The following is a 25,244-nucleotide window of genomic DNA, read 5'->3' on the forward strand; positions in this document are numbered from 1 at the left end:
CTCCTTGCCGACCAGGGTCATCTAGAGCTCCTGTGAGTGCGGTGGGCGGAGTCGAGAACTCCAGATTCCCAGGCCCTGCCCTCCAGTAGGGCTCGAAGACAAAGAGATGCGCCCCTGCAGCTCCCACCGCGGAGGGCTCCGCCCGCGGCCCCAGGGGCTTAGGCGCGGCTGCTCCTCCACTCCCCAGCCCGAGGGGGCGCTGCAGCGTCCGGCGCTCGGCCCGCCCCTACGCCGCGCTCCGCTCGCATCTACGCTGCGGGCGGCGCCGCGGTGATACGTTCCCCTCGCCGAGCTCCCCCTCCTCCTCGGCCCTCCCCGCCGGTGGTAGGTGCCGGAAGTGCCGCCATTTTGGGGTGTTCTGCTCTGGCGGCAGCGGCAGCGGCGGCGGGACGCGGAGGCTCCCCCGGGACTCGGCCTCAGCAGCGAGGCGGCGGCGGCGGCGGCGGCGGCTGCGGAGGCTCAGGCAGCAGCTGAGACAGCGGCGGGCTCAGGTGCAGCCGCTGGTGAGTGCTGCGGCCACAGGATAACGGGCCATGGGAAGGAGGGAGGGAGGGAAAGAAGGCAAGAGGGAGGCGCCGCGGGGCGGGTCCGGTTCAGGAGGCCGCGGGTCACAGGGCTCGCCGGGCGCGGCCGCTCCTTGTTCCCTGCGCCCCGGGGCAGAGCTGCGATCTCCTCCCGCATGTCGGGGTCTCGGGGTCCCCGGGTCCTGTGGCGCTTGCCTGGCGCGTGCCTCAGCGCCCAGGGAGACCCGCCCTCCTCGTGGCCTGGCTTCCTTCCCCGCGCCCTTTACCTTCACCCTCTGAGCTCAGAGGCCTGTGCCCTGCCTAGGGCCACCGTCTTTTCCCTCTTCTTTTTGGCTGCCTTGCTGGACCCAAGCTACCTGCCCGGGACACCCTGTCTCTGCCCCCTGTCGCCTCACGTGTTCTTGGTGTCCACCCCTGGGGATGCCGAAGGGTCCCCACCCCTAGAAGGCAGTGCTTTTCCGGAGCTTCGAGAGCCCCTCGTTCCTCGCTCCAGATCCGCTAAGGCCTTGGCTCGCCCTCCCCCCGCATCAGGTGCTCACCCAGTCGTGGCCTGGTTGCTGGGCAGGAATCTCGCACTGGGAAGCGCGGGGAGCACATTAAAGCGCTTTCTTCGCTAGGGACCAGGCTTTGAATTTAAAGCCGGTGGTGTAGGCTTTGAATTTAAAGCCAGTGGTGTCTTGGCTGTGGTCCTTCGGGCAGGATGTTGTTTTAATTCTCCGAGACCATTGCACATGCTCCAAGGAGCTTTTCATTGGTTTAGGCTCATACCCATAGTTGAGGGGAATGTGGTGAGATTTTGGTCGGAATCTGTTTCCACAAAATAGAATCTTTCTCGCCAGGAGAGTTAATGCTGTAGGTTTATTACCTTCGAGCAAAAAGGCTGTATAACAGTTTTAAAGAGCAATGGCTTTATAATGTGTACATTGTAAGAGATTACAAATACCCAATGAATCTTTTACAGGAACTTCACCTTTTTTTTTTTTTTTCGCGAGATTTCATTCGGATTGAGACGGAGTTTCGCTCTTGTTGCCCAGGCTGGAGTGCAATGGCGCGATCTCGGGTCACCGCAGCCTCCGCCTCCTGGGTTCAAATGATTCTCCTGCCTCAGCCTCCCGAGTAGCTGGGATTACAGGCACATTTTTGTATTTTTGGTAGAAACGGGGGTTTCTCCATGTTGGTCAGGCTGGTTTCAAACTCCCGACCTCAGGTGATCCGCCCGCCTCGACCTTCCAAAGTACTGGCGCCCGGCCGGAACTTCACCTTTTAAAGGTCTTTTCACTATCTTTGATTCTCCGTGAATTGGGAAGGCTTTAATTGGATGCTTTCCACTTTCCCACAAGTGTAGCTTTTCTCCAAGTGCTATGGAAGTTTCAGCTTCCCCATTCATCCTTGGTGAGAATGAAGGCGTCTCCATTTAGAAATCAACCTTTCTATTTTAACGTTAATGAGTCCACTCAGAAAATCAGAGTTACAATAGCATGCACAAACTGTTGCTACGGTGATTTTCTTCTTTCGTCTAGCTTTACTTACCTAGTATGTGGTTTCTGATCATAAGTTAGCCAAGATTGAAGCAGCGCTATTGGTAAAGCAAAGCTGGAGCTTTCAGCTGTTGCTTTAACCAGGAAGATTATGGTTCCCCTAGTGGTTCTTTCCTCATGACAGTCCACCACCTGTTTCCATTAAGAATGGCCTTTGGCCCAGAGCATAGGGCCCTCAACTTCCCTTCAACCATTCGTTCTGGCCCTTTTAAAGAAAACCCAGGGTTTTCTTTTGATTGGAATCTGTTTTTGCAAAATGGAATGTGTTCTAGATTTAAGATCCAGAAGCAGGAGAGGCTGTTAGAGTTGGAATATCTTTTCTTGAACCCCTTCACTTTTTAGATGACGGAATTGAGAGCCCTAGAAGTTAAGTGACTTACTTGCACCAGGTTGTTATTTTTTTTAAACTATATCATGAGTAATAATGCAGTCTTTGAGTTGTAATGAAATAGGAAAGGATCTTGACTCGAAGTTAGAACTAGGCCTGGGTCGTAATCCTTGCTCTGTCATTTACTAGTTATACAACTTTGGCAAGTCACTCAACTGTTCTGCTCCTCAGTTTATTCTCACCTGCAGAATGAAAGAAACAGCATCTGTCTCACATGGTATCAGTTCAGCTTCAGTAACATGGTGAAATACCCGTGATGTAATAGGCAGACAGTGAAGGTTTTAGCCAAAATGATTTATTTTTCTAAAGATTTCCATTATTTTTCTTACTACAGAAGTTACAGATTCATTATAAAAAATACAGTTAAGTCAGAAAAGAAACTTACCCATAGTGCCACCACTTAGAGATTTTTAAGTCTTTATCTTGTCCATCCTTTTTATATGCTGTAGAAATGCTTATTATCTTCCCATAATAGGCTTATCTTAGTGACAGTGTTGTGATAGTTCCCCGCCCCTACCCCCCACCCCACCCCATGGAATCTTGCTCTGTCACCCCGACTGAGTGCACTGGTGTGATCTCAGCTCACTGCAACCTCCACCTCTTGGGTTCAAACAATTCTTCTGCCTCAGCCTCCCAAGTAGCTGGGATTACAGACGCCTGCCACCACGCTGGGCTAATTTTTGTATTTTCAGTAGAGACAGGGTTTTGCCATGTTGGTCAGGCTGATCTTGAACTCCTGACCTCAGGTTATCCGCCCACCTCAGCCTCCCAAAGTGCTGGGATTACAGGCGTGTTGCCTCGCCAACAAGCACATTTTTTTTTTTTTTTTTTTTTTTTTTGAGACGGGGTTTCGCTCTTGTTGCCCAGGCTGGAGTGCAATGGCGCGATCTCGGCTCACCGCAACCTCCGCCTCCTGGGTTCAGGCAATTCTCCTGCCTCAGCCTCCTGAGTAGCTGGGATTACAGGCACGCACCACCATGCCCAGCTAATTTTTTTGTATTTTTAGTAGAGACGGGGTTTCACCATGTTGACCAGGATGGTCTCGATCTCTTGACCTCGTGATCCACCCGCCTCGGCCTCCCAAAGTGCCGGGATTACAGGCGTGAGCCACTGCGCCCGGCCAACAAGCACATTTTTAATGGTGTTCTGTATTTAATAGCTTCTGCCCATAAGAGATAGGCTAGTGGATATCCTAGCACAGGAGCAGAGAAGTTTTTCTTTTTAAATGTAAGCTGAGGCTAGAAGCAGTGGCCCACACCTGTAATCCTAGCACTTTGGGAGGCCAAAGTAGGCAGATCACTTGAGGTCAGGAGTTCAAGACCAGCCTGGCCAACATGGCAAAACCTCATCTCTACTAAAAATACTAAAAAGTGAGGTGCACCACTGCACTCCAGCCTGGACAACAGAGTAAGACTGTGTTTCAAGAAAAAAAACATAAAAATAACATAAGCTGAGCTGGAACAGGAGGAGGAAAGGAAAGTGGCAAGAGACCTAACACTTATTGTGATTGTGATTTTCTTTTTTTCCCTTAACAAAGATTTGGGGTCTGCTGCTAAATATAGAGTGTGAGTCTTAAATTCCATGTACCTTCCTGTGACTGCCACTGCAGCTTATTTAACTCTTTCCTTGTGAGACTGTGAAAGTGGTGGTGATAGAGAGCCTTGGAAAGAGAAGAGCTGTCACCTGGAACCAGAGTTCTCTCTCTGCTCAGGTCTTTGCTCTTTCTTCTCAGGTCTTTGCCAGATTGCTCTGCTTTTCTTTTTTTCTTTTCTTTTTTTTTTTCCTTTTCTTTTTTCCTGAGACAGGGTCTCTTTTGCCCAAGCCAGAGTACAGGGGTACAGTCTTGAACTTCTGGGCTCAAATTATCTTCCTGTCTTGGCCTCTCAAAGTGTTGGGATTACAGGTGTGAACCACTGCACCCAGCCTGTTTGTTTATTTTTTGAGGCAGTTCTCACTCTGTTACCCAGGCTGGAGTACAGTAGCAAGATCATGGCTTACTGCAGCCTTGACTGCCAAGCTCAAGCAGTCCTTCTGCCTCAGCCTCTAAGTAGCTGGGACCACAGGTGTGTGTGTCACCACACGTAAATTTTTTTTTTTTTTTTTTTTTTTTTTGAGACGGAGTTTCGCTCTTGTTACCCAGGCTGGAGTGCAATGGCGCGATCTCGGCTCACCGCAACCTCCGCCTCCTGGGTTCAGGCAATTCTCCTGCCTCAGCCTCCTGAGTAGCTGGGATTACAGGCACGCGCCACCATGCCCAGCTAATTTTTTGTATTTTTAGTAGAGACGGGGTTTCACCATGTTGACCAGGATGGTCTCGATCTCTTGACCTCGTGATCCACCCGCCTCGGCCTCCCAAAGTGCTGGGATTACAGGCTTGAGCCACCGCGCCCGGCCTTTTTTTTTTTTTTTTAGATGGAGTCTCACTTCTGCTCTCCAGGCTGGAGTGCAGTAGAGCAATCTTGGCTCACTGTAGCCCATCTCCTGATCCAAGTGATTCTCCTGCCTCAACCTCCAGAGTAGCTGGGATTACAGGCATGAACCACCACGCGCAGCTAATTTTGTATTTTTGGTAGAAATGGGGTTTCACCATTTTGGCCAGGCTCGTCTTGAACTCCTGACCTCAGGTGATCCACCTGCCATGGCCTCTCAAAGTGGTAGGATTACAGGCTTGAGCCACTGCGCCTGGTCAGTATTTTTTCCTTTTTTTTTTTTTTTGAGACAGAATCTCACTTTGTTGCCTAGGCTGAAGTGCAGTATCATGATCTCAGCTCACTGCAATCTCCGCCTCCCGGGTTCAAGTGATTCTCCTGCCTCAGCCTCCTGAGTAGTTGGGATTACAGGCGCCCAACACCATGCCCAGCTAATTTCCCTATATTTAATAAGGACAGAATTTCACAATGTTGGCCAGGCTGGTCTCAAACTCTTGACTTCAGGTGATCTGCTTGCCTCAGCCTCCCAAAGTGCTGGGATTACAGGCGTGAGCCACCGGGCCCGGCCTTAGCTATTTTTAAGTGTACAGTTCTGTGACATTAATTACATTCACGCTGTTGGGAAACAGATGTGTGAGTTTTTCATCTTGTATATCTGACTCTGTACCTATTAAACAACAGCTCCCCTTTTCCCCCTCCCCCTAGCCCCTGGTAACCACCATTATTTCTGTTTCTACAAATTTGACTACTTCAGATAATCTCATGTAAGTGAATCATGCCATGTCTGTTTTTTGTGATAGACTTATTTTACTTAATGTGATGTCCTCAAGACCCATCCATGTTGTAGCATATGACCGGATTTATTTCCTTTTTTGTTTTTGTTTTTGTTTTTTTTTTTCTTTGAGACGGAGTTTCACTCTTGTTACTCAGGCTGGAGTGCAATGGCACGATCTCGGCTCACCGCAACCTCCGCCTCCCGGGTTCGGGCAATTCTCCTGCCTCAGCCTCCTGAGTAGCTGGGATTACAGGCATGCGCCACCATGCCCAGCTGATGTTTTTTGTATTTTTAGTAGAGACGGGGTTTCACCATGTTGACCAGGATGGTCTCGATCTCTTGACCTCGTGATCCACCCGCCTCAGCCTCCCAAAGTGCTGGGATTACAGGCTTGAGCCACCGCGCCCGGCTGATTTATTTCCTTTTTAAGGCTAATACTCCATTGGATGTATATATCATATTGTTTATGCACTACACCCACTAATGGACTTTTAGGTTGCAACTGCCTCTTGGTTATTGTGAATAGTGCTGCTGTGACCGTGGGTGTGCAAATAGTTATTCGAGCCTCTGCTTTCAGTTGTTTTGGATGTATACCCCAAAAGTGAGATTGCTGGGTCAAGTGATAATTCTATTTTTAATGTTTATTATTTTCAAAGAACCCAGGCCACTGGAATTTTTATATGTTTTTGAAGAACCCCTGTACTACTTTCCATAGCACATGCACCATTTTACAGTCTCGCCAATAGTACCCAAGAGTTCCAGTCTCTCCACATCCTTGCCAATACTTTTTTTTTTTTTTTTTTTTTGAGACGGAGTTTCACTTATGTTACCCAGGCTGGAGTGCAATGGCCCGATCTCGGCTCACCGCAACCTCCGCCTCCTGGGTTCAGGCAATTCTCCTGCCTCAGCCTCCTGAGTAGCTGGGATTACAGGCACACGCCACCATGCCCAGCTAATTTTTTTTTGTATTTTTAGTAGAGACAGGGTTTCACCATGTTGACCAGGATGGTCTCGATCTCTTGACCTCGTGATCCACCCGCCTCGGCCTCCCAAAGTGCTAGGATTACAGGCTTGAGCCACTGCGCCCGGCCTTTTTTTTTTTTTGATGGCCATCTTAATGGGTGTGAGATATCTCATTGTGATGGTTTTGATTTGCAAATCTCTCCTGGCTAGTGATGTTGAACATCTTTTCATATTCTTTTTGGCCATTTATATATTGTCTTTGGAGAAATGTCTGTTCAAGGTCAAGGCCATTTCCTTTTTTTTTTTTTTTTTTGTTTTTTTTTTTTTTTTTTTGAGACGGGGTTCTGCTCTGTTACCAAGGCTAGAGTGTAATGGCTGATCTTGGCTCACTGCAACCTCTGCCTCCCGGGTTCAAGCAATTCTCCTGCCTCAGCCTCCCAAGTAGCTGAGATTACAGGCATGTGCCACTACACCCAGCTAATTTTTGTATTTTTAGTAGAGACAGGGTTTCAACATGTTGGTCAGGGTGGTCTTGAACTCCTGACCTCATTATTTACTCGTCTCAGCCTCCCAGAGTCCTGGGATTACAGGTTTGAGCCACCGTGCCCAGCCTCCTTTCCCATTTTTAAAATCATGTTACCTGTATTTGATTTTGTATTGTTGAATTGTAGAAGTTCTTTATATTTTCTGGATTTTTTTTTTTTTTTTTTTTTTTTGAGACAGAGTCTTGCTCTGTCCCCCAGGCTGGAGTGCAGTGGCGCAATCTCGGCTCACTACAACTGCTACCCCCGCCCCCCTCCCCCCACCCTTCAAGTGATTCTCCTGTCTCAGGCTCCCACGTGTTGGGACTACAGGCATGCACCACCACACCTGGCAAATTTTTGTATTTTTAGTAGAGGTGGAGTTTCACCATGTTGTCCAGGCGGGCCTCAAACTCCTGACCTCAGGTGATCGGCCCACCTCAGCCTCCCAAAGTACTAGGATTACAGGCGTGAGCTACCGCACCCAGCTTATATATTTTCTTTCTGGATATTAACCCCTTGTTAGATACATGATTTGCAAATATTTTCTCCCATTCTGTAGGTTGCCTTTTCACTTTGTTGATTGTATCTTTTGATACACAAAATGTTTGTTTTATGTCGGATACAGTCGCATTTGTTTATTTCTGGTTTTGTTGCATGTGAATTTGGTGTCATATCCGTCAAATCATTGCCAAATCCAGTGGTATCATGAAGTTTTCCCTCTACATTTTCTTCTAGGAGTTTTATAGTTTTAGGTCTTAACATTTAGGTCATTTTAACCATTTTTACATGTACAGTTCAGTGACATGAGTTACATTCAGATGTTGTGCAATAATCATGGTGATCTTTCAAAAATGTTTTCATCACTGCAAGCAGAACCTCTGTAACCATTAAGCAATAACTCTCCATTTCCCCCTTCCCCCAGCCTCTGGTAGCCTTCAATCTATCTTTGTTTCTGTGAATTTTTCTATTCTAGATATGCAATACTTGGCTTTTTGTGTCTGGCTAATTTCACTTAGCATGTTGTTTTTTTTTTGTTTTGTTTTGTTTTTTGAGACGGAGTTTTGCTCTTGTTACCCATACTGGAGTGCAATGGCGTGATCTCGGCTCACCGCAACCTCCGCTTCCTGGGTTCAGGCAATTCTCCTGCCTCAGCCTCCCCAGCAGCTGGGATTACAGGCACGCGCCACCGTGCCCAGCTAATTTTTTTGTATTTTTTTTTTAGTAGAGACGGGGTTTCACCATGTTGACCAGGATGGTCTCGATCTCTTGACCTCGTGATTCACCTGCCTCGGCCTCCCAAAGTGCTGGGATTACAGGCTTGAGCCACTGTGCCCGGCCTGCATGTTGTTTTCAAGGTCCATGCATCATGTTATAATATGTATCAGGACTAATTTCCTTTTTTCTTTTTGAGATGGAGTCTCGCTCTTGTAGCTCAGGCTGGAGTGCAGTGGCATGATCTCAGCTCACTGCAGCGTCCGCCTCCCAGGTAGCTGGGACTACAGGCATGAGCCACCTCTCCTGGCTAATATGGCGAAACCCCATCTCTACTAAAAATACAAAAATTAGCCTGTAGTCCCAGTTACTCAGGAGGCTGAGGCAGGAGAATTGCTTGAACCTGGGAGCAGAGGTTGCAGTGAGCTGAGATCATGCCAGTACACTACAGGCTGGGTGACAGAGCGAAACTCTGTCTCAAAAACAAACAAACAAACGTCAGCACGTATAGTCTATAACCATAATGCAAATCACTGTTTATAACATTTTAAATTTCTAATCTAGTCAGATTTCCTGTCTTTGAATGTACAGCATTTTCAGAAAACGTGTTGTGTACTGAAAAGTATCACATGAAGGGAACACGAATTGACAAGTTTTTGCCTTTGCTTTATAGCTATAATATATGAATGGCTTTGTTAGAGAGGTGAACCAGTTTCTAGGTATTCTATGTTGTGCACAGATAAATTTGTAACTCTGTCATTAATGGCCTAGTTAGAATAAATAATACTTTCAGGTACGAACATTTCAAAGATACTCATAGGTCTCTCAGTTTGTTCTAGTGTGAAGAAACTCACTGAGAGTATCTGTGAGTTGCATGAAAGGCCTTTCTCCTATTTTTCTCCCTTAAAAAATTTATATATATATATATGATAGAGGCTGGGCATGATGGTGCATGCCTGTAATCCCAGCACTTTGGGAGACTGAGGCAGGCAGATTGCTTAAAACTCAAAGGAATTGGCAGTGCTTTATATCCCTCTAGAGGAGCCTGTTCTGTATTGATAAACCCTGGTACACCTCACCATCTCTTGCTCCTAGCCTATATGCCATCTTTAAACTCTTTAAACTCTTAAAAGGCTGTAGAGTAACAATACCGAGCTCAGGAGTTTAAGACCAGCCTGGACAACATAGCTAGAGCTCATCTCTACAAAAAATACAAAAATTACCAGGTGTGTTGGTGTGCACCTGTAGCCTTAGCTACTCAGGAGGCTGAGGTGAACAGATTGCTTAAGCCCTGGAGGCCGAGGCAGCAGTGAGATTGCGCCCTTGGGCCCGGCTTTAAAAGCTTATCTTGGCCGGGTGTGGTGGTTCACACTTGTAATCCCAGCACTTTGGGAGGCCGAGGCAGGTGGGTCACCTGAGGTCAGGAGTTTTGAGACCAGCCTGGCCAGCATGGTGAAACCCCGTCTCTGCTAAAAATATGAAAATTAGCCCAGCCAGGTGTGATGGCTCATGCTTGTGATCTCAGCACTTTGGGAGGCCAGGGAGGGTGGATCACCTGAGGTCAGGAGTTTGAGACCAGCTTGGACAACATGGAGAAATCCTGTTTCTAGTAAAAATTAAAAAATTAGATGGGCATGGTGGTGGGCACCTGTAATCCCAGCTATTTGGGAGGTTGAGGCAGGAGAATTGCTTGAACCCAGGAGGCAGAAGTTGCAGTGAGCCAGAATCATGCCGCTGTACTCCAGTCTGGGCAACAGAGTGAGACTCTGTCTAAACAAACAAACAAAAAACCAGGCCCAGTGGCTTGGGTCTGTAATAATTGCAGATACTTGCCAAGGTGGGAGAATCACCTTGAGCTTAGGGGTTCAAGACTATCTTGGAACAACATAGTGGGACTCTGCCTCTAATTACAAAAAAAAAAAAAAGATGAAGGATTATTTTAACAAAAGATGAAGAGATAGACACATCAAAATGTAGGCTGGGCACAGTGGCTCACGCTTGTAATCCCAGCACTTGGGGAAGCTGAGGTGGTAGGATCGCTTGAGCCTAGGAGTTCAAGACCAGCCTGGGCAACATAGTAGGACTCTGTCTGTAGAAAAAAAAAATAAACAAAAAAAGCAGTTGTGGTGGCACATGGCATAGTCCCAGCTTGTTAGGAGGCTGCGGCGGGAGAATTGCTTGGGCCTAGGAGGTTAAAGCTGAAGTGAGCCATGATCATGCCACTGGACTCCAGCTATGGTAACAGTGCGATACTCTATCTTAAAAAAAAAAAAAAAAAAAAAAAAAAAAGATGTCTTCTTGGAGATTCATAACTGATTTTGGTCTGCTTGATTATCTGTTTTTCCTCTTTGCTTTTAGAACCTACCCTCTCAGTTTCCTTTCTTTCCAGTATTAATATTACTCTTTAGTATTAGTAGTACTATACAGATTTAATAATACTACTCTCCAGTAGTAATATTAAACTCTAGAACTTTAATATTAACCCTTGGGCATGGAAGTTTTGTCCAGGAAGTTCTTCAATTGCTTTAAAGAGGTATACTGCCTTCACAGTATTTAACACATAGGACTTTTTTTTTTTTTTCCCTGAGAGATTCTTACTCTGTCACACAGGGTGGAATGCAGTGGTGAGATCTCAGCTCTCTGTGGCTCTCTCAGACTCAAGCGATCCTCCCACCTCAGCCTCCCAAGTAGCTGGGATCAGAGGCATGCACCATCATGCCTGGCTAATATTATTTTTTGTGGAGATATGGGTCTCACTATGTTGCCCAGGCTGGCCTTGAACTCCTGGGCTCAGGTGATCCTCCAGCCTTAGCCTCCCAAAGTGCTGGGAGTACAGGCATGAGCCACTGAACCTCGCCAACATATAGGACTTGTTTTGTTTTTGTTTTTGTTTTTGTTTTCGTTTTTTAAGACGGGGTTTCACCATGTTGGTCAGGCTGGTCTTGAACTCCTGACCTCAGGGATCTGCCCGCCTTGGCCTCCAAAGTGCTTGGATTACAGGCGTGAGCCACCACGCCTGGCCCATAGGACTTGTTTTATGTCAAAGGGGACATATATATCTTGTTTCTTTTTCCCCAAACAACATGAACCATTCTTTTATTCAGAACTATTCTTTGATTCTTTTATAAATTTTTATTTTGAGATGGAGTATCACACTGTTACCCAAACTGGAGTGCAGTGGTGCATTCTCATCTCACTGCAACCTCTACCTCTGGGGTTCAAGCTATTGTTGCATCTCAGCCTCCTAAGTAACTGGGATTATAGGCGGTCACCAACACACCCAGCTAATTTTTGTATTTTCACTAGAAGTGAGGTTTCGCCATGTTGGCCAGGCTGATCTCGAACTCCTGACCTAAAGTGATCTGCCTGCCTGGGCCTCCCAAAGTGTTGTGATTACGGGCATGAGCCACTGCACCTGGCCTATTCTTTGATTCTTGATTTTTTTTTTTTTTTTTTTTTGAGTCTGAGTTTTGCTCTTGTTGCCCAGGCTGGAGTGCAATGGTGTGATCTCAGCTCACTGCAGCCTCCGCTTCCTGGGTTCAAGTGATTTTCCTGCCTCAGCCTCCTGAGTAGCTGGGATTATTGGCGTGTGCCCGCACACCCAGCTAATTTTGTATTTTTACTAGAGATGGGGTTTCACCTTGTTGGTCAGGCTGGTCTCAAACTCCCGACCTTAGGTGATTTGCCTGCCTCAGCCTCCCAAAGTGCTGGAGTTACAGGCGTGAGCCACTCTTGATAATTTTTGGTAATATAGCCGGGCGCGGTGGCTCAAGCCTGTAATCCCAGCACTTTGGGAGGCCAAGGCGGGTGGATCACGAGGTCAAGAGATCGAGACCATCCTGGTCAACATGGTGAAACCCCGTCTCTACTAAAAATACAAAAAATTAGCTGGGCATGGTGGCGCGTGCCTGTAATCCCAGCCACTCAGGAGGCTGAGGCAGGAGAATTGCCTGAACCCAGGAGACGGAGGTTGCGGTGAGCTGAGATCGCGCCATTGCACTCCAACCTGGGTAACAAGAGCGAAACTCCGTCCCAAAAAAAAAAAAAAAAAAAAAAAAAATTTTTTTGGTAATATAAATAGAATATATCATGGAAGTTCAAGTATTTCAGAAATAAAATTTGAACCAGGAAGTAACTTTCTGTAGCTTCGTTGAATGGAATGTTCACCAGATCCTAGTTGTTTGCTATTAATACAATCCTATAGTTACCAGAACACATGTATTACAGTTACAATATACTGAAATGGTGAAAAGGCAAGCATAATAGAAATAAGAAAATTTTGATTAAAATCTGAAGAATTGGCCAGGTGCAGTGGCTCACACCTGTAATCCCAGCACTTCAGGAGGCTGAGGCAGGTGGATCATGAGGTCAGGAGATCGAGACCATCCTGGCTAACAAGGTGAAACCTCATCTCTACTAAAAATACAAAAAATTAGCTGGGTGTGGTGGCACGCGCCTATAGTCCTGGCTTCTCGGGAGGCTAAGGCAGGAGAATAGCTTGAATCTGTGAGGTGGAGGTTGCAGTGAGCTGAGATCCCGCCACTGCACTCCACCTGGGTTGACAGAGCAAGACTTTATCTCAAAACAAAACAAAAAACACCAGGAAATGGTTTGAAAGAATGATGTGACTTGAATGGGCTTTATAAGCACAGCCTGGGAAGGATAGCTGTGACAGTTTGGAACAGTGGGTTTAGGGTATCACCACTTAACAATTCTGGGCCTGTTTTCCTGTCTTTAAAAAGGAGACATCAACTCAGAATAGTTAATTTGAGGATTAATTGAGGTAACTTATGCTAGGCACTGAACAGTGCCTGATACAGTATTGATAATGCTGTTTCTTTTTCCATTTATAAAAAATTGGCATATCACTTGTCTCTTGAATCAGTAATGCATTTCAGCCAAATGAAATAAATAACACAGGTAAAATGCCCAGCAGTGTCATACATAGATGAGCAGCAGCTACTATGTCTGTGTTCCTTTTGTTTCCTCTTATAAGTGCATTTTGTTTTGTATTTTCTTGTGTTTGTTCTGGCTTAAGGGATAAGATATATGTGTCTGAAATGCTTTGCTAAACAGGGCATTGTTCCTTGTGGAATACTTGGGTAATATGGTTTCCTAGATTCATGTTCACTGTCTCTATTTTATGTAAAGGAGGCTTCTGTGTTGAAAGAAAACTGAAAATTACAAATGAATATATTGGATTTGTAATAGGGGACACTTGGGTCTCTCTGTAGTTTAAAGTGACTAGAGTTAAGTAGGGAGAAGGGCTCTAATATTTAGAGTTGTAGTGCAGATTTAAGACTTAATCAGTTTTAGCTATTGGCTTTATAAACTATATTGTATCAAGAGTCCTTATTTGCTGAAAACAGTTTTCATTCTTTTTTTTTTTTTTAGAAATGGGGTTGGGATGGCAGTCCATGGGTCTGCTATATAGCCCAGACTGGTGCGAACTCCTGGGCTCAAGCAATCCTCCTACTTCAGCTTCCTGAATAGTTGGGATTAATTACAGAAGCGTACCACCATGCCTGCCTTGAAGACTGTTTCCTTGATAAGACCTTTATAAAGCAACTTTGGCCTTGTCATAGAATTGACTTAGAATTTTTTAAAAATGGAGGTTTCCTTATGGAATTCTAGTTATTTTTTAACCTCTGCTGTGCTGTGGAGGCCCCGAGTATATATTTGTTTATTTTACACTTCATCAAGTTCTGGATTTGTAAAGTTTTGGGCTTTTTTTGGTTGTTGTTTTCCGAGACAAGGCCTCATTTTGTCACTCAGGTGGGAGGGCAGCGGTGTGATTGTGGCTCACTGTAGCCTCAAGCTCCCAGGCTCAAGTGATCCTTCTCTACCTCAACTTCCCAAGTAGCTGGGACTATGGGTGCGCAACACCACATTTGGCTAATTTTGTATTTTTTTGTAGAGATGGGGTCCCACTGTGTTGCCCAGGCTGGTCTTGACCCCCTGGTCTCCAGCAATCCTCCTTCCTCAGCCTCTCAAAGTGCTGGGATTACAGGCATGAACCGCCATGCCTGGCCTATTCCAATAGAGACAGGATCTCTCTTTGTTGCCCAGACTTGAGTGCAGTGGTGCAATTATAGCCTGGAATTCCTGGGTTCAAGTGATCCTCCAGCATCAGCTTTCCCAGTATCTGGGACTACAGCTACACATGGGCTAATTTTTGTAGCTTTTGTAGTGATGGAATTTCTCCTGGTCTCGAACTCCTGTCCTCAAGTGATCCTCCTGCCTTGGCCTCCCAAAGTATTGGGATTACAGGCGTGAGCCACCGTGCTCAGCTTTATCAACAGGGCTGTGCATGTCGTGCAAGTCGTGGATCACGTGAGGCCAGAAGTTTGAGACCAGCCTAGCCAACATGGTGAAACCCTGTCTCTACTAAAAATACAAAAAATTAGCTAGATGTGGTGAAGTGTGCCTGTAATTCCAGCCCCCTAAGTGGGTGACGCACAAGAATGACTTGAACCCAGGAGGTGGAGGTTGCAGTGAGCCAAGATCACGCCACTACAGCCAGTACAACAGAGAAACCCTGTCTCAAAAAGAAAAAAAAAAAATCACCTGGGCACGGTGGCTCATGCCTGTAATCCTAGCACTTTGGAAGGCCGAGGCGGGTGGATCACAAGGTCAGGAGGTCGAGACCATCCTGGCCAACATGGTAAAACCCCGTCTCTACTAAAAAATACAAAAATTAGGTGGGTGTGGTGGCACACGCCTGTAGTCCCAGCCACTTGGGAGGCCAAGGCAGGATAATTGCTTGAACCTGGGAGGCGGAGGTTGCAGTGAGCCAAGATCGCGCTGCTGCACTCCAGCCTGGTGCCTGGCAACAGAGCGAGACTCTGTCTCAAAAAAAAAAAAAAAAAACAGGAGCAAATATCAACAAGAATGATGAGTTCTGGTTTAGTGATTGCATTGATATATGATGGATCTCGCTTAATTGAATTTGATGTACCCCTTTTTAAGATATGTTCATAGATGCAGATATGCCTTTATTTATTATAGTTTTCTTTGAGATGGAGTTTTGCTCTTGTCCAAGCTGGAGTGCAATGCTGTGATCTCAGCTCACTGCAGCCTCTGCCTCCTGGGTTTAAGCAATACTCTTGCCTCAGCCTCCCGAGTAGCTGGGATTATAGGCGCGTGTCACACCATCTGGCTAATTTTTTGTATTTTAGTAGGTAGAAATGCGATTTTACCATGTTAGCCAGGCCGGTCTCAAATTCCTGACTTAGGTGATCCGCCCACCTCGGCCTCCCCAAAATGCTGGGATCACAGGCGTGAGCCACCATGCCTGGCCTGGTTTTATTTATTTATTTATTTTGAGACGGAATTTGCTCTTGTCACTGGAGTGCAGTGGTACCATCTCACCTCCCTGCAGCCTTTGCCTCATGGGTTGAAGCGATTCTCCTGCCTCAGCCTCCTGAGTAGCTGGGATTACAGGCACCGCCACCACACCTGGCTAATTTTTGTATTTTTAGTAGAGAAGGGTTTCACCGTGTTGGCCAGGCTGGTCTAGAACTCCTGACCTACGGTGATCCACCCACCTTGGCCTCTCAAAGTGCTGGGATTACAAGCGTGAACCTCTGTGCCCGGCCAAGTAGTTTCCATTTTCATAGTAACATTGCTACTCTTCAGCAAAATAAAGTAGGTGTCACCACTTTCTCTCTGTTCTTTGACCTCTTTGTTTCCTGTGAGATTGAGGTAAACTCTTGCAGGCTGTGAATATGTCTGATGTTGGTGATAATGTGGGGTAACTAATAGTCTTCTGTGAATAGACTATCTTTTTTTAAACCAGTATTATTTGGACATCTGTTTTTATTAATTTCTGTTTTGTACAGATAATTTACTATAGGCTTCTTCTAGTTTCTTGGTACTTACAGCTTTTGTGTATGGGAAACATTCTGCTTTTCTGCTCCAGCCCCCTTCCCTCACACTGCAGTTACATACATAGCTCAGCTAGTGTTTCTTTCCTGGATGAATTCTGTCTGTCTGGGTGATGCTGCTGCTAACTTACCATGCTAGATTGGGTGGGATATTTTCAATGAGAAACACTTGTGCCATTTATTGGCTGCTTGCCTGATTCCTTTTTTTTTTTTTTTTTTTTTTTTTTTTTTTGAGGCAGAGAGCCTCACTCTGTTTCCCAGGCTGGAGTGCAGTGGTACAGTCTTGGCTCACTGCAGCCTCTGCCTCCTATGTTCAAGCAGTTCTCTGCCTGAGCCTCCCGAGTAGCTGAGATTATAGGCGCCTGCCGCCACACTCGACTAGTATTTGTATTTTTAGTAGAGATGGGATCTCACCATGTTTGCCAGGCTGGTTTTGAACCCCTGACCTTGTGATCCACCTGCCTCGGCCTCTAAGTGATGGGATTACAGGTGGCAGCCACTGCGCTTGGCCCGATTGCCTGATTTTGAGTGCTCTCTGAGCAAGAGTCTTGTGGAGGCTAGGGAGTGAAAGGAAATCAGGGTGGTGGTGACAGCTTGAAAATGCATAACTATTTGACATTTGTCAGCTAGTGGGTGATTACTGCATGATGAAGCAGTACTGCTTTGTGTTCAAAGTCATTTTAAGCCTTATAGCAGGCTTTCAACGAGGATATTTTACTGGAAGCTGTTTATGTGGTAAAAGATTATTTATTCCTTAGGTCCATATTTCTTAGATGGCTAGAGCAAGAGGAGCAGGCATCACATTTTGTGCTTAGGAATGTTCTTCAGCCCCTCCCTGCACATAATTCAATTTCTGTTTGTCATTTAGTGCACAGCTAATCTTTGTCTTGAGGCTTTTCCTGTCCATTCATTCCTGTACCTGATTTAGTATTTTATTGATATATTTTTTTATTTCAGCAAGATTGTAAACTTTTTGAGGATGGAAACTGCCATTCTGCTTAGTGTATTGCATATACTTTAGGGGAGTGCTTCAGGCACATAGTTCCTACTCTAATTATACTTTGTGACCTAGCCCCTCTTGTAATATCTTTTTTTTTTTTTTTTTTTTGGGACGGAGTTTCACTCTTGTTACCCAGGCTGGAGTGCAATGGCGCGATCTCGGCTCACCGCAACCTCTGCCTCCTGGGTTCAGGCAATTCTCCTGCCTCAGCCTCCTGAGTAGCTGGGATTACAGGCACGCGCCACCATGCCCAGCTAATTTTTTGTATTTTTAGTAGAGACGGGGTTTCACCATGTTGACCAGGATGGTCTCGATCTCTTGACCTCGTGATCCACCCGCCTCGGCCTCCCAAAGAGCTGGGATTACAGGCTTGAGCCACCGCGCCCGGCCCAATTTTTTGTATTTTTTTTTAGTAGAGACGGGGTTTCACCGTGCTGACCAGGATGGTCTCGATCTCTTGACCTCGTGATCCACCTGCCTCGGCCTCCCAAAGTGCTGGGATTACAGGCGTGAGCCACCGTGCCCGGCTCAAGTCTTTAGGATACAGTCACCTACGTTCGGAGAACTCAGGACATAAACTCAGGTGCTGAGCTTTAGGTAGTGGCAGTATTGTAGCCAATGAGGTTTATCTGAGGTGCGATTATTGCTTATTGAGAACTTTTCCCTATACCCCGCCATGACGACTTGAAATATAGTTGGCATTGGCAGTTTTTGGCAGTCTCTAGAGGGACTGAATCATAAAAAAAAAAATAAAAAAAACTCAGATGATGGTATGCAGCCAAGTTCGGGCTCGTTTGTACATGTGGAGGCAATGAAGGGCATTCTGTAGGGAAGGAGAAGTAAGTAGATTTCATCTAGAAAGAAGTGTAGATGAGAAATGCAGCTCTGGGGAGAGGGCAGCCATCCACATGCAGAAAAGAAATCTGGATGCATTAAGACTTTCCATGTGTAGGCCTGTTTGGAGTTCTTGAGATGCTCTGGTACCCTTTCAGTTAATTCTAGTTTTTGTGTAAGCTTTCTGTTATTTTCAGCCAAAAGAACTTTGAGTTGGACTTAGTACAGAGCTCTGCACAGCACTTCTAAAATTCATTTGAAATTTAGAATAGTCCGGGTCATGGCTCTTGGGGAGAGTACTCTTTTTCCTCCCAGTACCCTCCCCAGCCCTAGGCAAAAGGCTGCTGAAGGTCTTGGCTCCTTCTTCAATATGTGCATTTGCATTTGCTGTTTAGAGTGCTTTGCCAGATCAAGATTATGAGTTTGTTTTTTTAACAAGTTTTTTATGATTATTTGTTTATAATTTTTTTTTAGGAATGCAAGTCTGTTAAAAATAATACTGCTATTTCAGATAGGAAGCTTAAAGTGAGCCATCAGTTTTAGAGAATTTTTGTTTGTGAGGCATATGGATTCAGTCTTTTCTTCATTTCTAGTTAAGTGGCATTTGTTTTAGTTTCCTGATTGTTTTCTCTTAAAAAAAAATGTTGATGGGCTTGAGTGGAACACAATAATGTGGGTTGAATGGCTGTTGAGACTTTAAACAAAGGGTAATGGTGAGTGGCTGTGTGCCCAGTTGATGAAGTCTGTCTCGTCCCAGCTCAGTTAGTAACTTCATGAATGATCTGTGAGAGGAGCATCACAGTGGTGTTTTTCTCTTTGAGAAATGTTAATGAGGGAGAGGGGGAAGCTCTGAGAAAGACAGCTTAGTACTTCTAATGTGATTTTTTTTTTCCTGTGATCTTTTCGTTTCTGTAAGATTGAAAGACTTTATTCCAGAGAAATGTAAAAATTTCCTGTAATAGTAGTGAGCAGGGATTAAAGAGACAAGCTAGTTTTGAAATGGAGGTTTTTTTTTTTTTTTTTAAACGTTTGAAGTTCCCAATATGTATTTCAAATCATGGAGGTTTGGGGGATGTTCACACAATTAGTGTCTGGCTCAGATTTTGGACACTAGGACAAACTCCAGATTGCTCAATCACTAGATTCACATGTTCAGTCAGACCAGAGTCACTGGCTTGCTTCTAACCTTTAACAAATGTAATCAGTGAGGTAAGGGTGGTAGGGACTATTTCTCCTCCCAGGCTGGGCTTGCACTTTAGGAGGCCGAAGTGGGCAGATCTTGAGCTCAGGAGTTGAGACCAGCCTGGACAAATAAGCAAGACGAGGTCTCTACAAAAATTAGGTGGGCATAAGGGTGTATGCCAGTAGTCCCAGCAACTAGTGAGGCTGAGGTAGGAAGATGGCTTGAGCCCAGGAGGCAGATATAGTGAGCCACTTGTGCCACTGCACTCCAAGTCTGGTGACCAACCTGTCTCAAGTATTGTCTTCCCATTTTTACCCTGTATTCCTCTATTCAATCTCAGCTGCCACAATTAGACAGACGGAAAGCGCAAGGACATGTTTTTCTTGCATTTGTAGTGGAGACCTTAGCAGCAGATAGTAACTGCTCCAGGTCTGTCAAATAGATGCATTGAAATGGAGATTTTTTTTTTTTTTTGAGACGGAGTTTCGCTCTTGTTACCCAGGCTGGAGTGCAATGGCACAATCTCGGCTCACCGCAACCTCCGCCTCCTGGGTTCAGGCAGTTCTCCTGCCTCAGCCTCCTGAGTAGCTGGGACTACAGGCACGCACCACCATGCCCAGCTAATTTTTTGTAGTTTTAGTAGAGACGGGGTTTCACCACGTTGACCAGGATGGTCTCGATCTCTTGACCTCGTGATCCACCCGCCTCGGCCTCCCAAAGTGCTGGGATTACAGGCATGAGCCACCACGCCCGGCGAAATGGAGATTTATGTATAATCTGCTACTCAGCCAACTACATTCTGTCTTGTATACATAGATATGTAGGATAGAAAAAGCTAGAAGACATTATTTGATATCAGAGGTCAAACAGTGATTGCAAATCTGTCTAAACAATATTATGGGCCAGGCATGGTAGCTCATGCCTGTACCACTAGCAGTTTAGAAGGCCGAGGCAAGAAGATTGCTTGAGCAAGGAGTTTGAAACCCAGCCTGGGCAAATAAAGGAATCCAGTCTCTACAAAACAGAATTATTTAGCCAGGCATGGTGGTGCACACCTGTAGTCCTAGTTATTTGGGAGGCTAAGGCAGGAGGATTCCTTGAGCCCAGGAGTTGGTGGTTACAGAAAGCTATGATCGTGTCACTGTACTCCAGCTAGCCTGGGTGAAAAAGTGAGACCCTGTCCCTTTAAAAAAAAAAAAAAAAAAAAAAAAAGAAGGAAAACAGAATTGCTTTTATGTGTTGTGTGTATAGTATTGAACCCAATGCTGTGCACAGAGGAAGTTTTACAGTCCATGTCCATAGTGTTTCCTCTAGGTACTGGGGCCTTGCATAAAGTAGATATTTGGTAATTATTTGTTGACTACTCCATGTATAGTCAAATGGCACTTTAATTTTATTTTGTGGAACGGTTCAGTATTAAGAATTAGTACTAGGAAAAAGACTTAACATTGAAATTCTGTGGATTTGTTTAAGTCATTTTCTTCTGAAGATAGAGACTTTGAAAGCTCCAAGGAGTTATCTGGGAAAAAAATGTAAGCAGCTTTCCATCAAAAGACATTATGTTTAAGATTTGTACTGTAAAAACCTTGTGGAGCTCTGATCTCGAAACCTGTTATTTTATATTGCCTGAACAGTCTAAAGGCTCCTAGACAACTCTGATTTTGGCTCAGTTTTCAGTAGCTCCAGAGAAAAAGAGAAGGAGAATCTGATACTGCTGGCAGTCTGCACTTTTGCTTCTCTGGGCCAAGGCATGCTTTTCCAAATAAAATCAAGGAAATTGTAAACCAGTAGTAAAAACAAGTAAAGCATCCAGGAATTTGCCTCCTCTCATGTCCTGTTTTCTCCTTTTTGTTTCTAGGCTGTCTGATATTAAACTAATGTGGCAAAACTGTCCTCTGGGCTTGTCCTTCCTACTTCCCCTTTCAAGTTTAAGGGCAATAATTATGGAAAGATACTATGTTTATTATATATATATATTTTTTTTTCATTACATGCTGTTTCTGTTTAATAGCCCCTGGATACATTTACAAGTGCGTTTTTAATTTTTATTTTTTGAAATGGGGTCTCACTCTTTCAGCCAGGCTGGAGTGTAGTTGTGTGATCTCAGCTCCCCAGGTTCAAGTAATTCTCCTGCCTCAGCTTCCCGAGTAGTTGGGATTACAGGCGTGCACCACCACGTCCAGCTAATTTTTGTTTTTTTGTTTTTAGTAGTAACAGGGTTTCGCCATGTTGGCCAGGCTGATCTTGAACTCCTGACATGACCTCTGGTGATCTGCCCACCTTGGCCTCCCAAAGTGCTTGAGATTACAGGCATGAGCCACCCCACCCAGTCTACAAGTACAATTTTTTAAAAAGCTTGTAAACCTCTTTACTGAACTAATTTGGATTATAGATAGTATTGGGAAACTATTTAAGACAGTCTTGCTCTGTCACCCAGGATGGAGTGCAGTGGTGCAGTGTTGGCTCACTGCAACCCCTGCCTCCTGGGTTTAGGTAATTTTTGTGCCTCAGCCTCCAGAGTAGCTACTCTAGGCCCTTGCTACTATGCCCAGCTAGTTTTTCTATTTTAGTAGAGATGAGGTTTTGCCATGTTGGCCAGGCTTGTCTTGAACTCCTGGCCTCAAGTGATCCACCTGCCTGGGCCTCCCAAAGTGCTGGGATTGTAGGCATGAGCCACCATACACGGCCAGAAACTATTTAAAAACAGACTCTTGTGGGCCTGCTACAGGAAAGCTTAGGTGAGTAAATACAGCAAAACAAGACATAATATTTTTGTGGAATACCTTGATAGCTGTTGCCTACTGTGGTTAATGGTATGTCTTATCTCCTTAGAACCATTTTTTTTCTTTTGGTTTGTGAATTTGAAATTTGTTTTACATGTGTAAATTGGTTTTGAGTTTGGTTTTCAACACATTTTATTTAAATGGAATTTATTAGGCTTCAGTAGTTATCAGTTTGAGGGATACTCTTGAACTTTGTGCCAGGTACTTTCTGGCTCCAATAACTGTGAATTAGTCCTAGGGTAGCTGAAGTTCTAGATTATTACTGTGAAATCAAATGCTGTTTTTGTTAATGTTCATTTGTCTGGTATAAGTTTGCTCTGGGCTAAGCCAATCTGTGGAAAGACTTAACTCTGTTCCAGGAAGCTTCCAACTTAGGGAAAAAAAATTTTTTTTTTCTTCTAATTCTGACTGTTCCACTTCTTTGAAAAAATCAGATAAACAGATCAGACTTGTAAATGATCTGTTTTCTTAAGATAGCTTCTGACAGAGTGGGTCTCCAGGGAACTGAGTGGCAACACACATTTAGCTGGGAGTGGCAGTTCATCTCCTTAAATGTAATTTAACATCACATTTGTCTACACACAGCAGTTTTGGAGGCATACTTGGAGATTGAATTTATACTTCTTTTAGCTTTATTTTTTATAATTTTGTGTCTGAAATATTTCTAGTACAATTGTGCAGAGAAACTGAACTTTGGAAAACATTGAAATCTTGATAGAAAAAAAATACTAAATATGACCAGGCACAGTGGCTCACGACTGTAATCCCAGCACTTTGGGAGGCCAAGGCGGGTGGATCACGTGTGGTCGGGAGTTCAAGACCAGCCTGGCCAACATGGTGAAACCCTGTCCTAAAAAAAAAAATTAGCCGGGCATGGTGGTGGGCACCTGTAATCTCAGATACTCAAGAGGCTGAGGCAGGAGAATCGCTTGAACTCAGGAGGTGGAGGTTGCAGTGAGCTGAGATTGCTCCACCGCGCTCCAGCCTGGGCAACAAGAGTAAAACTGTCTCAAAAAAAGAAAGAAAAGAAAAATACTAAATATAACTTATGGAGTATTGTGGTCTGGAAAGAAATAGCAGCATATATAGGTCATAGAAACTTCAGTTGAGTTTATATTGATGTAATTGCTTTTATGAAGAGGGAGGGGGAAGATTAAGACTTGAATGTGTTTATTTTACAAGACAGTGTACTAAAATAGTTTTTTACACACACACACACACACACACACACACACTCTCTCTCTCTCTCTCTCTCTCTCTCTCTCTCTCTCTCTCTCTCTCTTCTTTTATTTTTTGAGGCAGAGTCTCACTCTGTTGCCCAGGCTGGAGTGCAGTTGACTGATCTCAGCTTACTGCAGACTCTGCCTCCTGGGTTCAAGTGATACTTCTGCCTCAGCCTCCCAAGTAGCTGGGATGACAGACGCCTGTCACCATGCCTAACTAATTTTTGTATTTTTCTTTTGAGATGGAGTCTCATTCTGTCGCTCAGGCTGGAATATAGTGGCATGATCTCTGCTCACTTTAACTTCCGCCTCCAGGGTTCAAGCAGTTCTCCTGCCTCAGCCTCCCGAGTAGCTGGGACTACAGCCGTCACGCCCTGCTGTTTGTATTTTAGTAGAGATGGGGTTTCACCTTGTTGCCCAGGCTGGTTGAGAACTCCTGAGCTCAGGCAATCTGCCTGTCTTGGCCTCCCAAAGTGCTGGCATTACAGGTGTGAGTCACAGTGCTTGGCCTAATATTTCTTCAGAAATGAATACTGTATGGTACTATTTCTTGAAGGTAGCTTGCTGAAAGAATAATATCAGCTTTCTGAATTGCCAGATCCAGAACATTTAAAAAAAAAAAAAAAAAAATACTGTGACCGAAAAAAAAGCTTTCTGGATCCACCCCCAGGAATCCTAGTGGGTTCCCATGGTAACAAGCTCTTTGCTTACAACTTGTCACTGTGTAACTGTCACTGGGGTTCAAAGAAAAGCCAGTATAGCAAGAACTGTGTGGCATTAACAACTCCTTAATAAAATGCTGTTGCACATTTGCAATGAGCCAGAAATAGAAAAGAAAGTTTTAAGGTTTTAATTTCTGTGTTCCGTTAATTAGAAGCTTTTAAAAGCTGCCTAATTATGGTAAGGTGCAGCAGTGGGAAGGTGGTGGGTGGCCCCCGCAGGCATAGGAGGGAGAGAAAGTAAGCCATAGGCTCATGATGTTAGAAACTTCAGAGATTTGTTTCTTCTTTAATCTTATCATTTTGAAAATTAGAGACATGAAATGCCTTACTTAAGTTCACATAGAGTTAGAAGCAGGAATTTTCCCAGCACTGTTCCGTTGTCTCTACCTGCACATTGAATGTTACCTTTGCTTTGCTTTTCATAGTGAAATAGTTTTCTGAAGTTAGCAAAAGACCTTCAGAAAAGTTATGCAGAGAAACTTTGTATCCATCGAAGGAATCCCTTCTACAGCATCCTGGGAAGGCAGGATCTGCCCCTTTTCTCCTGTGGAAGTTACTTGTCTAATTGGCAAAAGCCTCTCTACTGGAGTTCAAAGGGAAGAAAGTTTTACATGAATTTCCCATTTTAAAGCTGTATACTGTTTTTCTCACATCGTAAAAGAGCAGTTATAGGCCAGACAAGGTGGCTTACGCTTGTGCACTTTGGGAGGCCGAGGTGGGTGGACCACCTGTGGTCAGGAGTTTGATGCCAAGCTGGCCAGCAGGGCGAAATCTCATCTCTACTAAAAATATAAAAATTAGCCGGGCCTGGTGGTGGGTGCCTGTAATCCCAGCTACTTAGGTGACTGAGGCAGAAGAATCACTTGAACCCAGGAGTTGGAGGTTGCAGTGAGTCGAGATTGTGCCACTGCACTCCAGCCTGGTCGACTCCATCAAAAAAAAAAAAAAAAAAAAAAAAAAAAAGCAGTTGTAAATGAGAATAATTCCCGAATGTTTTTCAATAACCTGTTTATCTCCATTTAAGTCATGCTTGACAGTAATGATAAGACAGATAATTCTTTAAAGAAATTATGTCATGCCTAAACCCAAGAACTTTGAAAAGATAATACCATATTTGGAACAAGCTACTCCTTTAACAGGTGGGAGGGAAAAGATGATGATAAATGCTATATTGAGTTTAAAGTACTTCATGATGTGCTTAACAAAAATGAGATGATTTTGAGCTAAAGAATATTTTTTTTTTTTTTTTTTTTTTTTTTA

The 25,244-nt window shown here is 44.7% G+C and overlaps 1 protein-coding gene and 2 non-coding genes across 6 annotated transcripts in view; 2 read left to right on the top strand and 1 right to left on the bottom strand.

Annotated features, from left to right (window-relative positions):
- Positions 1 to 366: 366 nt before the first annotated feature.
- The window catches only part of CELF1 (CUGBP Elav-like family member 1), a 104,608-nt gene continuing 79,730 nt past the window's right edge, over positions 367 to 25,244 (top strand). For 3 of the 4 annotated variants that reach the window (XM_032282219.1, XM_032282233.1, XM_032282232.1), the window contains exon 1: positions 367 to 503. The gene's annotated coding sequence lies outside the window, so the exon portion shown is untranslated. The remainder of the gene's footprint in view (positions 504 to 25,244) is intronic. The other variant, XM_032282221.1, reaches the window with a different exon arrangement.
- On the top strand, positions 17,829 to 17,969 carry LOC116555243. Its single transcript, XR_004270443.1, has one exon. It is a non-coding gene; the product is annotated as a U4 spliceosomal RNA (small nuclear RNA).
- Positions 19,571 to 19,704, bottom strand: LOC116555275. The gene has a single exon (XR_004270471.1). It is a non-coding gene; the product is annotated as a small nucleolar RNA SNORA31 (small nucleolar RNA).

Source organism: Sapajus apella, unplaced genomic scaffold, assembly GCF_009761245.1.
Source record: "Sapajus apella isolate SASKATOON/1434 unplaced genomic scaffold, GSC_monkey_1.0 scaffold14, whole genome shotgun sequence".
In the NCBI taxonomy this organism is placed as follows: Eukaryota; Metazoa; Chordata; class Mammalia; order Primates; family Cebidae; genus Sapajus; species Sapajus apella.